Genomic DNA, 7,212 nt, shown 5'->3' with positions numbered 1-7,212 from the left:
ACACCAGCAAATGAGATCGCACACATTCAAAGACCATAATGTCATAGTAAAAGTAGCCTCGCTCAGCCCCACAAAAGCACATTAATAGGACTGGGTGACCTTTCCATTGTCATTAGCACCTACTTTATCCCAGCCGTCATTTTATGATGTTTTTTGCAGCATAATTACAGTACTATCACACTTTCTTGCTTTCACATCTATGCACGGCTTTTTAACTGAGCTAGAATTGTACATAGCGTTCCTGAAAATTAAATTAACTCTTAATACAATTAAGAAAAAGGTTATGGTTTTCCCTTTGCAATGCCTGATGTAAATGATTTCACCATAACAACTTCTGTTTTCGATGAGAATTTAATCTTTGCTTCTTGTTAAGCTAAAGGTTTTGTGTGTGTATAATTTGTCCATTATAAAAATATATAAACAATATACACTACTGGTCAAAAGTTTAGAATAATTACGTTTTTTTATGTTTTTTAAAGAAATCTCTCGTGCTCATCATAAATTCAACTTTGCTGAATATAAAAAATGTGAAAAATATATTAAAACAGGAAACGGTCATTTTAAATTGTAATAATAATACAGTTTTTACTGAATTTGTGATTATATAAATGCAGCCTTGGTTAGTATAAGAGACTCCGGTGCATACAAATTGGCTAGAACAAAACGTGACATTTCACCCAAAAATGAACAGTCTGTCATCATTTACTCACCCTCATGTCGTTCCAAACCTTTATCCAAACATGTGAAACACAAAAGGCCACAATGTGCAATATAATGAAAACGAATGAGGGAACTGGGGCAGTCATGCTCCAAAATGATTTTTTTTTAAAAAGCCCCATAAATATTTTTATGATGCTGTTTGTCCTTTTGGAGCATGACTACCATAAAAGTTGTCTGTGCAACTTAGTGATTTCCAAGTCAATTCACTGAAAAATTTGAGTTTGAGAAAGGAAGCAATGTCTGATTTATAAACAAAACATTCTTTTGAGTGAGTCGGATCTTTTCAGTGAATTGGTTGATTGAGTTCTTAATGATTCATTAATCTGATTCTGTTTTCAAGTTGATTCACTTAGTCAGTGATTCAGATCCAAATTTTTTGGTGAACTTGCCTTTTTTTCTTGCAAGATTGTCATGTTTGTTTTAAATTTGTTTTCAAAAGCTAAATGAACCTAAATGTAATCTCAAAACAATATGTCCAGTCTGAATGATTCTTAAGTTTTGTGTAAGAGGATCCTTGTTCCTGTACAGAGATCAAACAACTGCACAAATGTTCAATCATACTGCAGTAATGATTCATATTTCCCTAAGGTAACTGCTAATTGACATAAAATACATATCAGTTTCTACAGCCAAGCATTAAAATTGATTAACACTTCAGAGTGGGTGGCTGTGCACCATTGCCTTTTGGACAATGTACAGAATTTCATTTCACAGCAACTCTCATGGTATGGCATCACTCCAAATCTTTAATATAAGAGAAACTGCACCCACATCCCACAAAAGAAACCATATTAGATTTTATTCATTACTGAGGCATGATGGGTTTTGCTTCTGTATGCAGTCATGAATCTTAATTTGTGTGCATGCATGACTTTGTACAGTATGTGTACTGTGTGTTTGTATAGAGATTTGCCACATCGGTCTGTTTTCATTTAACTGCACTGAAGAAAGAGAGTTTAAAAAGCCGGGGAACAGCACAGGGTCTAATTTGAAGTAGGGATAGTGTGCGATGATCTGGTAAAACACTGCATGGTGTTTTCACTCTAAATACGGCAGCAGGCCTTGCACATATGCTCCTGGGTTATGCACTCACGCTGACATTCTAAAAATATCAGCTGAAAATAGTTTGGGATACTGCACACACCAAAAAATGGCTGCATAAAGTCAGTAAACTGTGAAGGCTTGACTCCTATTTGACAGATTTTACTGTGAAACTCATTTGAGATCATGAGTTTCAGTGCAAGGAAAGAAGGGAACATCTAGCCAGACAAAAAAAAATTACCAACAGATTTTCACCAATGCTATTTAAGAAAAGAATCAACAAACAATTCATTCTTTGAACTTGCATTTCATGTGTTAATAAGCAAAGTCCAGTGCTTTCCTCTACACCATATAAAAATATTCAGCTATTGTTGTCCAGCGTTGAGTTTATTTTCTCTCTTCCTCTTCTCTTTAATTTGCCGTTTGGCAGAGACACACTGCTGATCGCATACTGGTCCCTTGTCAGTTTGAGACTTGTTAAAAATATTTGACACTTTTTGCATTTCGTGCTGCCAAGAAATCGGTACAAGTAGGAACATTACATATTGTTTCATTTTAATATCTGAACGGGGCTTTGATAGTACACTCTCTTCCATATTTTTTTGTAAGCGTATTGTGTTCCCGATGAGCTTATGGTTGCTTCTCTTTTGTTCTGGGACAAATCAGATTGCAATTCAAACACAGCTGCATTCTGGGAAATGGGAAACACTGGGAAGTGTTCTTCCACCCTGATCCACAAAAGTTAATCTTTTAAATATGCTGAAATCTATCATACAAACAATCAACGTTCAAAGTTTATTTTTTTCAAAACATTCAAACAAGGTCTTGATTAGCTTTCCTTTTCTAGTTATAAAATATTTTGGAAGACTTTCTTTGGATTTCAATTCAAAAATTGCTATTCTGAATACTGTTTGCCACCTTAATTCAAAATTTATTTGAAATTGATGTACAAAACATTCTCAATTTAATTCTAAATAACACACTTCCCTGTAAGAGATTGATGTAATGTATAATGATGTAATGAGAATCTATTAGGATCTAAAATAATAAACACAATCATTCTGGAAAAATGATAGCTTGATCATTTCAGAATAAATTTCTTTTAGAATCATTGTCAATAATATTGAAGCCAATATAACATTAGAGTCATTGCATCCAGCAGTGAAAAATTATGCCAAAGAAAAACTCTGGTAATGAATCTTGTGTTATTCCTATAGTGTTAACATTTCATCAGTTAGGGAACCTGTGGAATTCACAGCAAGTGTCAATATTTATTCACTTCTCTATTAGAATGAACTGCCAAAACCCAGAGAGGGATCTGGCAAGAGGTTAGGGTGTGCTCACTCACAGATGTCTGATAAACATCAAACAGAGGGTGATGGGGAGATGAAAAACTCATCTGCCCTTGAGTGATTGAGTGCTCAAATCTTGCTGACATGATAGATTCACACGAACCCTAATAAATACATCAAAACACAAAGATTTGGCTGACTGGACTGCCCAAAGTAATCGCCACATGTGTAAGTCTCCTTTTATTCATATAAACCCATCCCGCAGAGCGTGTCAGTAAAACAGTTCAGCTCCAGGTGCATCAAGGGAAATGCTGAGCTTGTTATTATTCAGACAGAGGCAGGAGGCAGCAAAGGAGGGGGGGGAGATTTTGGCATCTTGGAAAGGAGGAAGTGTGGTGGAGAGAGAATATCTCGCTCCTCTGACACCAGGAAAATGGGAAAAAGTTATTAATATCTGTGTGAGTGTGTTTCGGAAGTTGTGGAAAGCTTTTCCGGAAATGTGGCCATGTGCACTGGGGTGGTTCCCATGATGCCGTGCTGTGTTGTTTGGGTCACTTCAGGGTGTGGCTGCCAGTTTTCCACTTTGGGCGGATCCAGGAACCGTATCAGGAACGGAGGGCCATCAGAAACCACAATACTTTGACTTTGTTGAACTGAGTTTGTCTCGGTCAAACCCCAAAGTACCGAAACAGCAAGTTGGCATTGATGATGTGGCTACGGTCGCTCTGGCAGAGCAGGAAACATCTCCAGTGCCCTGCTGTGGTGCAGGGATTTTCTGAGCAGAGCGCATTGTTTGGTTTGCGCTTGTGAGACTGTTTAGGCCACAGGACTGATTGTCAGGCAATGAAAACACATCACGCAGAGGAAAGGCATACATGAAAGCATCACGCAATCTGTGTCTTTGTGAGATCCACCCATACTCATCTGAAATTAGATGGATGTGTGGTTGGAGTGGTGATTTTCTATTGAGTCTGGCCTGGCTACTATAAACAACAGGAAACTAAGTATCCAAAGTTAAACCACTGAGCTCTTCCTTCATGTGCCCTTCACTGTCAATGGCTTATAATGCAACAAAGATATATAAGAAATATAAAACCTTGGGATTTGTTTATAGGAAATGCAAGAAGCAGCACACACACACACACACATACACACAAACATGTCATGGTGAAGGCATTCCAATAACATTGAACTAAATGTAACTCTGTAAATCATGTAGTTGGTTTTCGTTTAGCACAATATCAAAATTAAGTGAACTTTGATTTGAATTGATTAGATATTGCCATAAAAATGAGCAATTCCAGGGTTTTTTTCTTCGTTTTTTGTAATATCTGTTTATTTTTACGTTTATAATTTACTTCATTGTTATATTTCATTTCATTATATTAAGTACCGTAATAAACAATGTAAAAGTATCTCATACAATAAAGCATTACAAAGTTATATTCCTTTGACAAATGTCAACTCCCTAATGGCATCACCTTCTAGGAAGTGACATCATTTTGGTGGGAAAACACTATGTTAAAGTATTAGCAATAGATAGGATAAAATAATCACTAGGCTTCATATAGGGAATTGTGGCTTAAACTAGGTATTGAGAATATAAAAGAAAGATAAAGGAAGTGTATGCTTTGTGATTATGATGAGACAGTACAGCATATAAAATAGAAAAATAATCGAGCAATATCTAAGAGAAGTGGGGCCCTTCAAAATTTACTTAAATGTGATTCTAGACAAAAATATATATATAAATTAATTATCAAATATCATAAAGAAACTAGTCCAGATAAAAGGATTTAAGTGCTCAAGCAAGCATTTGATTAATGGAATAGTATATACTTAAAGGGATAGTTCACCCAAAAATGAAAATTAAGTAATTATTTACTCACCCTTGTGTTGTTCTAATGCTGTATGCCCTTGCTTCTTAATTGTATAGTGTTTCCCCCTTCCTTACGTGATTCCACATACTCCAGTCCAGTTGGTGGCAGTAAAACACTTCTTTTGGATTTACTTATTTTGAATAATTGCAAAAAGTAAGCTCTGTGACAAACAAAAGTTTATGATTCTTATGTTTTGTTCATCGTGATAATCTTCACAAATGAACACAACCTTCATGAATTTTGAAGCCTAAGTTGGCAGAAGGAAAAAGCTAATTGTAGGCTATAAATGAAAAACCCACTGTCTTCAGAATGATGGTGACCAGTGGTGCTAAAATGCTAACTCGTTTTATGGTTTTGACCTACAAAAATACATCATCCTTGGAGCACTCTATAGTAAGATGTTTTGTGGAATTCGTTGGTTTCTGCCACTTCACAATATTCCACTCCACAGTATTCCATAACTATTCCAGAAATAGTTCACTTTGTTTTTGATGACCTCATGTAAGCTAGCACTCAGTCCCCCGTTAAGCAATTTAGTTTTTGTTTCCATCCTTTTAATTTTCTCTTCATTGTGTATATAAACAAGTTATAATGAATAAAGTTTCCTTGTCTGAGCTCGACCATCTGAGAGTTTAATGCCCCAGAAACATGTTCAAATTGTGATCCAGTTTTGTTTTAGGGGGCTTTTCTTTTTTTACAAAATATGTGTGCCATATGAGTCCATTCCACATGTTGAACACAAGCAAACTATTTCCGTTCTATGCATTGATGACTTTTAGTTTAGCGAGGCAGAGGATGCATATCTCATCATTTATCATTTCTCTCCTCGTTACATTTGTTCAACACACCAGCAGGAATAAAATAAAATGCAAACTGTCGGTAACTAAAGGGCAGGGGACAAATTCTCCGGCTGTGCAATATATCAGATATCAAAGTTGGTAACTCCTCTGTTCCACTCAGAGACGGTCTTTATACAGAGGCTGACACATCCTTGGAGTTCATCCGATGTAGGAAGTGAATCGGACAACTGTTGAAGAGGTTTTGGTGAGGTTAACCATCCTCAAGCAAGAAAAGCCAGAGTGGGTTTTCAAAAAGAAGGTTGAAAAACGATTTTTGAAACAGTCTGTCACACAAGCACTTACATTCTTTTATAATAAACTCTAATAACACCGGTTATTTTTTCAGGTTTTTACAAATCCAAGCGTGGGAGTGAGACAGCAGGGGTCCTCGAAGGCCATCAGAAATATGTCTAGGGAGGATTTTTGCAATGTGATCATGCTTTTATAGGAGGTGAAGCCCTTATCTTGTCTGTATACAGTCAGCCGCTTCACTAAGACCTGACTATTAATCATCATGTACAGTAATTAGTGCTGGAACTAAAGTCACGACATTAATCAAGTAGAATTCCTCAGTGATCACTTTACAAAGGTAAAACAGACTTTACATGGTTCAAATGTCATACACATTAGATCTATGGAGATGGGAGGAAGAGAATGTCATGGGTTGAACTGATCCAAAAGTTTATGACCATTTTTGGCCAACATGCCTAAGCAATGAAAATATGATAAAAGATGATGGAAAACATAAATAGTATGTTATTCAAGCAACTATTATAAACCAGTAAAGAAAATCAAATTCATCTTGCAAAGCAACATTTTTCTAGCAAACGAGCTTTTGAAAAGTTAAAGTTAGCCATAGTTAATCTAAAATGAAAAACCTGTCATCATGTTGTTCCAATCCTGTATGACTTTCTTTCTTCTGTGGAACACAAAAGAAAATATTTTTCTTATAGTTTTTGTCCGTACAGTGAAAGTCAATGAGACCCAAAATGTTCAATCTCAAAAAAGGATGTGAAGCTATCAAGGAATTAATCTATAAAATTTGACTGGTATATTGTCTACATAGTCACTTTGTATGATGAACAGATTAAAATATACAGTAGGCCTTTATTCACTGTCCAATCAAACTCACAAAAGACGAGACAAATCTCAAACTTCACGACTTAAATTTAATGCTCATTTTCTCTCTTTTTACAATAAGATCACCTTTTCTGTCATCTAATGCATATATACATAAATAATAATATAACACTGCTGTTTAATTTAATCTTTAGCAAGTCTTAATTACAATGTGCATTTACTGTATGCTTTGTAAAAAAAATATTTTAATTTCTAGTGGTTTATTTTTAATATGTTGAGACAAAACTGTATAGAATATAGAACTGTAATATCCCCCCCCCCCCCCCCCCCCCCCACCCAACACCAAAAACAACACCACAA

General features: G+C 35.7%; 1 long non-coding RNA gene across 1 annotated transcript in view; it reads left to right on the top strand.

Annotated features, from left to right (window-relative positions):
* The first annotated feature begins 4,977 nt into the window (after positions 1–4,977).
* LOC107555178 (uncharacterized) overlaps positions 4,978–7,212 on the top strand; it is a 10,032-nt gene continuing 7,797 nt past the window's right edge. The window contains exon 1 of the long non-coding RNA XR_001605142.1: positions 4,978–4,988. This is a non-coding gene — a long non-coding RNA (uncharacterized lncRNA). The remainder of the gene's footprint in view (positions 4,989–7,212) is intronic.

This window comes from Sinocyclocheilus grahami, unplaced genomic scaffold (genome assembly GCF_001515645.1).
Source record: "Sinocyclocheilus grahami isolate Dianchi unplaced genomic scaffold, SAMN03320097.WGS_v1.1 scaffold526.1, whole genome shotgun sequence".
In the NCBI taxonomy this organism is placed as follows: domain Eukaryota; kingdom Metazoa; phylum Chordata; class Actinopteri; order Cypriniformes; family Cyprinidae; genus Sinocyclocheilus; species Sinocyclocheilus grahami.
This window is presented reverse-complemented; position numbering and strand designations above follow the sequence as displayed.